The sequence below is a fragment of the Octodon degus genome, unplaced genomic scaffold (genome assembly GCF_000260255.1).
Source record: "Octodon degus isolate 3935 unplaced genomic scaffold, OctDeg1.0 scaffold00145, whole genome shotgun sequence".
NCBI classification, from domain to species: Eukaryota; Metazoa; Chordata; class Mammalia; order Rodentia; family Octodontidae; genus Octodon; species Octodon degus.
The window spans coordinates 5,950,682-5,957,189 of NW_004524721.1; the positions used below are offsets into that span (position 1 = coordinate 5,950,682).

The 6,508-nt window shown below is 37.8% G+C and overlaps 1 protein-coding gene across 7 annotated transcripts in view; it reads left to right on the forward strand.

Annotated features, from left to right (window-relative positions):
* Arhgap21 (Rho GTPase activating protein 21) overlaps positions 1-6,508 on the forward strand; it is a 146,986-nt gene that overhangs the window by 63,719 nt on the left and 76,759 nt on the right. The window contains exon 1 of one of the 7 annotated variants that reach the window (XM_023701960.1): positions 4,210-4,230. The exons of the other annotated variants lie outside the window; for them this stretch is intronic. The gene's annotated coding sequence lies outside the window, so the exon portion shown is untranslated. Of the gene's footprint in view, positions 1-4,209; positions 4,231-6,508 lie in introns of those variants that run through there. 7 annotated transcript variants of the gene reach the window in all.

Genomic DNA, 6,508 nt, shown 5'->3' on the forward strand with positions numbered 1-6,508 from the left:
TTTTGTGGAACTGGGGATTGAACTCAGGCCCTTGCATTTGCCAGGCAAGTGCTTATTCTACTGAGCTATCTCCCCAGCCTCTTGTAAAATTTCTTTTACCCCTTAATTTTACTTATCTAACTTTCCCATTGTTTTGTTTTTAATATTCTATATGTATGTACTCTTGTATTTTTCAAATTAATTTTTCTTGTTAACTTTCTTCTATACTATGATTAAATAAGAAAAAATATGTACTTAACTAGAATACTTAAGTATAAGAATACATCTTGGTGGTGACAATAATTGTGGACAGTTGGTATCTTGTTGCTATCTTGTCATCTTTGGAGAAAATATACACAAAGTAAGAATAAGATCATTTAATAACTATTTCTTGAATTAGATTTCTTAGTGTAGTTGTAGGAACTTAGCACTGTTGTAAAATCTGTCGTTTTGTTAAGATGCTTAAACAACTTAAAATTTATTTTCAAGCATGTACTAATAGAAAAAAGTAAATAGGAACGGTATATATTCTCTACTGTGATTGCAGTTTTTCTGCTGAGGAGCTTTCGGCTGTGCTAGAGTGATGAAGTAGTAGCAAGAAACAGAAACTCCTTAAGCCACCTGTCTTCGTTACTTTTGTTATCAGTGAAACATAATACCTGACACCCCACCACTCTAAGGAGGAAGGATTTTGGCTCCCAATTTGTGGGAGTTTCAGTCCATAGTTGACTGGCTCCAAGGCAGCGTGATAGGGCAGAGCTCACGGCATGGCAGGCAGGAAGCAGAGGGAGGTCAAGTGAGAAGGGAGTGTGTAGACACTGCCAGGCCACACCCCCAATGGCTCACCTCCTCCAACGAGGCTTTGCTGTACCAAACCACCTTTAGCTGTAACTCCATTAGGGGATTAATGCACTGATGATTATTACACCCCCATGTTCCAGTCTCCTCCCAAAAGCCCCACCCTGAAGTTGTTTAAAGCACCACTTGGCAAATGCAGGCAGGTGCATAGGACCACGATTCGATTCCTAGCTCCAAAAGCTGTACCAGACCTCCCCTTAAGGCAGCCTGAAGTAGCTAAAAAAAACTCCTTCCCAAAAGCCTACCTGTGAACATGAGGATTTGGGGCCATCCAGATAGAAACCATACCTCCACCTCAGGACAGCTGTGTTAATTTTAACAAAATAACCCACATCTCTAGATTTAAAGGCAAGACCAGTAAAATATCCAGGGTCTTACAGACACCAGAGTTGGAACCTGGAAAACTACTAAATGCTTAGAATAGCAATAGCATCTTACATTTGCGCTCCCAACCCCAAACTGCTGTTTAACTCTGACTGATTGATTTAAAAGATATCCATAGTGAATTTTGACAAATTTTCTCGTAAGCTGACTTTCGTAAGGTACTCTGTCTTCTATCTCCCTTCTGCTCTTTCCAAATACCTGAGAGAGAAATCTGATTGGCTCAGTTTTTTATTTATTGATACTTATATAGCACCCACTATATTTAGAGATTGAATGGGGAAAATTTTGAAAAACAGGAAATTTTTGCCATTTTATGCTATTCACTTCCCTTTGAACCTTTTTTTTTTTTTTTTAAACGAATAATACTACACTGAAATTTATTGCAGTAAGAAGGCTTTAGTGGATAGGTCCATTTTCTGAGGTGTATAGTGGTAGGTTATCCAAAATACGTTTATGTTGCATTTTAAATGTAACAGCACTAACTGAGCTTCCTGGATCTCCTTTCTGATGTCTTTGGGAAGGAGTATTAACTGAAACCTCTTAATATGCATTTTTTTCACTGTATTGACAGTTAGGAAACAACACAGGAGTGTTAGGGTATTTTAGGAAGTAGGAAGGATGATGATGAAGTAGGCAGTGATAACAATGACAAAGCTAATGGTGGTAATTTAAAAATGTGCCAGGGACTGTTCTAAGATTACACAGATTAAGTTACCCAGTTCCGCACAGCAGCTTTCTCAGGTGGGTGTGATTATTGCTTTCATGTTTTAGGTGATGAATAATGAGGTGTAGAGTATTTAAGTAACTAACTCACAAGCTGGAGCTGGGCTAACCTCAGTCTGGTTCTGGAGTTTTCTCTGAATTCTTACCGTAGTGTCTGAGAAAGTACTTGGCTTTCATATAGCTCATTGTTGAAAATATGTTCTCAAGAGGGTTATGCCTCCTTAAGAGATAAGTAGTTTTAAAAGAGCCGCAGTTCAACTTTTAGATGCAGTTTTGGCTAACATAGTATTAGCCTTTCATACATGTTCTTTAATTTTCTGTTTCTCCTTGGAGTTTGATATGTGCTGTTGTTAGAGTCTGTTGAATCTTAGCTTAAGAGTACAACACCACTTTTCATATTTGAAATGGCTTTCCCTGTTGGAGCCTTATGTACCTTATGATTGATAATACATTTTTGGTATTGTTATTTTCACTTTTATGAAAAGATGAGAATAACCTTAGCTGTTTACCTAAGATAAATGAAGCATGTGTCCATTAAAAGATTTGTACAAAGATATTCATAACTGGCTTATTCAAAAGAAAGACATTCAATTCACCTGAAATATTCATTAATGTATAAATGGATACATTAAAATATGCCTATAAAATGGAATACACAAAGCAAGCAATATAAAGTGAGTCTCAAAATTTTTTAATTGAGAAGAAATTAACAAAATAAAATGTACCATTTTAAAGTGAAGAGTTCAGGGGCAGTTAGTGTAAAGTTAAAGTTTTTAAAGAACATATATGAAGAGCCAGCCAAATAGCTCAGCAAATTAAAGCACCTGTAAGCAGGTGCAGGGGCTGGGGGGTTCAATCCCAGGCCTGCTGTACCAGCCCCACCCCAGAGGTACGCTGAAGGCAATTGAGACTGGGCCTGGTGGCACACCTGTAATCCTAGCTCTTGGGAGGCTATAAACAGGTGGATCAACAGGCAGATTGCTACAAGTCAGACCTAGTAGTGAGACCCTGAACATCCTATAGACCCTTCCCTAAAATAAAAAAAAAAAAAAAGCAGGTTTGAAATGTTATGCACTGCCACCCTCTCTACAGCTCCAAACATTTGTATCACCCCTAAAAGAAACTATTCTTTCATATCCCTAGTTCCTGGCAACCACTAGCCTGTTTTCTGTTCCTGTGAAGTTACCTGTTTTGGTTATTTTGGATACATAGAATGATGCAATATCTAACCTTTTTCATGTGGCATCTTTCACTTAGTACAGTGTTTTAAAAGTTATCCGTGGGTAGTACGTATTAGTACTTTGTTCCTTTTATCACGAAATAAAATGCCATCATGTGTGTACACCACGATTCATTGGCATTTGGCTTTTTCTGCCTTCTGGTGTTGTGAATGGTGCTATTAGGAGCATACAGGTATGAAAATTGGCTTGTGTCCCTCATTTTCGTGTCTTTGGGCTAAATATACCTGGGAGTGCCATTACTAAATCCTCTGGAATTCTGTGTAACATTTTGAGGAACTTGAAAACTTTTCCATAGCAGGCAGTAACATTTCATTCTAGTTGTGATTTGTGTTTTCCTAGTGACTGCTTTTTTTTTTTTTTTAATTTTATTTATTTATTTATTGTGTGTGTGTGTGTGTGTGTGTGTGTGGCCAGCTCAGCCCACCAGGGGGCAGGGCTGGCTGGCATGTGGTGCTGGGGGATTGAACCGTGGTCCCTGTGCTTTGCTAAGCTTGTTCTAAGTAGGTGCTTTAGACCACTGACATCTCACCAGCCCAATGACTGCTTTTTTCGGTCTTTTCATATGCTTGTTAGCCATTTGTGTATCTTCTTTAGAAAAATAGCCATTTAAATCCATTACCCTTTTTGTTTGTTTTTATGGTGTTGGGATTAAACTAAGGGCCTGTGGCATGCAAGACAAAAATCTTGACCACTGAGCTAGCCCTGTTGCCTATTTTTAAATTAGATTGCTCATCTTTTTGTTGTTAAGTTGATATATTGTAGATACTAGATTTTTATCTGGCACATGATATATTTTATATATTATCTTCTGTCTGTAGACCATTTTTTCACTTTCATCATAGTGCCTTTGGTGTACAAAAATTTTAAATTTTGGTGAGATCGCCTTCCTTTTATTTTTCCTTTTGCCAAGCATCTTTTCGTTGTCAGAAAACGTTATGATCAGCCAGATGTGGTGGTATATACCTGTTATCTCCACACTTGGGAGGCTGAAGCAGGAGAATTGTTGAGAGATCAAGGATAGCCCTGGATACACAATGATGTAAAGGTGAGCCTGTGGTACAGAGCCAAACCCTCTCTTTAAAAAAGAAAACAACAAAGCCCTAAAACAAAAACAACATTGTGATGAATGAAAGAAGTTGAACAATAAGGAGTACATATGGTCTGATTTCATTTGTATGAAATTTAGTAAAAAAAAAAAAACAAAAAACAAATCTAAGTATATGATTTTCTCATTTGACTGGAAAGGAGAACAAGGAAGCCTTTGGGCATTAAGGAGATGTCTTACATCTTGTTTACATAGTGGCTACCTGGATATATACATTTTCAAAACTTGCTGGACATAAAATGAGTATATATTATGAGTTGTACGTCAGTAAAATTTTTTTTTTTTTTTTTTTTAATGAATACAACAGGCATTTATTTAAGGTATGATATCTGCAGACCAGATACTTTTTGAACTGTGCTTCAGGGTTAACCAAGTTCATAAAAATATTTTGAAGACAGTTGCATTCAGACTTCACTAAGTGATTACTTCTTTGCCCATTCTTCTCTTTCTTTTCTTTCCCAAATAACCTCTTTGAGATAGGCTCAAGGTAGAATTTATCCTCCTCATATTTTGTCCGCTGCTCTTTAGGCAGGATCTGATGCTTCATGCTCAGGTCCAGGGCTCTCTTAATGCGAAACATCCTGTCATGAAAAGGCTTTCTGGAAGCCTTCTTATGGCTTCTTTTATATCTTCATCTTCATATATTGTATCATCTCGCATTAAGCCCAGCTTATTGAATGCAGCAGCATTGTAATACCACTTCCAAATACCTTCCAGCCACTGGCTTGATGCTGCAACAGCCGGGCGGCCCCCCATCTTGACCCGAGAGCCAGTAAAGTTTGATTTAAAACGAATTAGGTGTTTAATCCCCAGGCCTGCCATGCTGCCCCTGCCCCTGGGGCACACTGAGGCAGCAATTTAGACTGGGCGTGGTGGCGCATGCCTGTAATCCCAGCTTTTGCGAGGCTGTAAACAGGGGGATCACTGTGAGTCTGATCTAGTAGTGAGACCCTGAACACCCTGTAGACCCTTCCGTAAAAACCACAAAAACAAACAAAAAAACCCCCAAAGAATTATATACAACTTCTCCAGTTTACTGTTGCTGAACATTTAAATAATACTTAGCTACTTCAATCATTTAGCTATGACTCTTTTTGTAAATATAACTTAGCAGATACTGTTGAACAGATTTTTGAAGTGATTAATTAAAATTTACACACTCAACTGTGTGTGAGAGGTCCAGCTGCTCTGTATCCTTGCTATCACTTAGTATTTTTTAGTCTTTTAAATTGTCATTCTAGTGGTACGTAATGATATGGGTTATAGCTTTCATTTAGATATTCCTAAAGACAAATGAAGATGAGTATCTTCTATTTATCTTTTTTTAGCTGTGGGTGCTTTTTAAAACTATGAATTTGTAGATGTCATTAAATATTCTCATTGAGGACTTTATTAATTGTATATGTATGGCAGATAGCTAATGTATGACTTGGTTTTTAGTTTCTTTGTGTGCTTTTTGTTGTTGTTTTTTGAGATAGGATCTTGCTATATAGCCTAAGCTGAGCTTGAATTTGAGGTATCCTCATGCCTCAGCTTCCTGAGTTCTGAGATTAGAGGCCTATATCAGTGCCTTGCTTCATTGTCTTATTAGTAAGTCTTATTAGGAGAAGTTCCTATTTTAATGTCTTAAATGGTTGAGTTGCTTTGTTGTTGTTGTTTATGGCTGATACTTAGAGTTCTGTTTAATAATTTTTTTTTACTCTTAATAGAAAAAGTTTACTAACCTCTGTGCTATCGCATTGATCATTTCCTCTGAAATGACTGGCCTGAGGAGGTCTCTGCTAGAGCCATAACAAATCCTTAGGGCAGCCCCATCTTTTGGAGAGAGCCTTCCTTGGACAGCATGAATGTGGCAGTTTGTCCAGAGGTGGCAGCTGGGGCTGTCAGTCACCGGGTTCCTTGCAGCAGATTCTCTTGAAGGAGATGTGAGCAGTGTACTTTCCAGTTTGTGAGAGTTAGACCCCTATTCACAGGTTCTCTTCCTTTGGGAGCCACAACCCAAAGCATTTGTGTCCCAGGACCTTGAGCTTTGGAGAGCCTTCAGCTCCAGTTGGAGCAGTCTTTTGGTTCAGACTTCTCTTTTTGAAGTTAAAAATTACTTATCTTTATACTTTGCACTTGAGGATTAAGTTATACATTGGTATTCTCTTAACGGTTATAGAAATATAATGTTGCAAACCCATCAAAGTCTTTTTTTTTTTTTTTTTTTTTGAGAGTA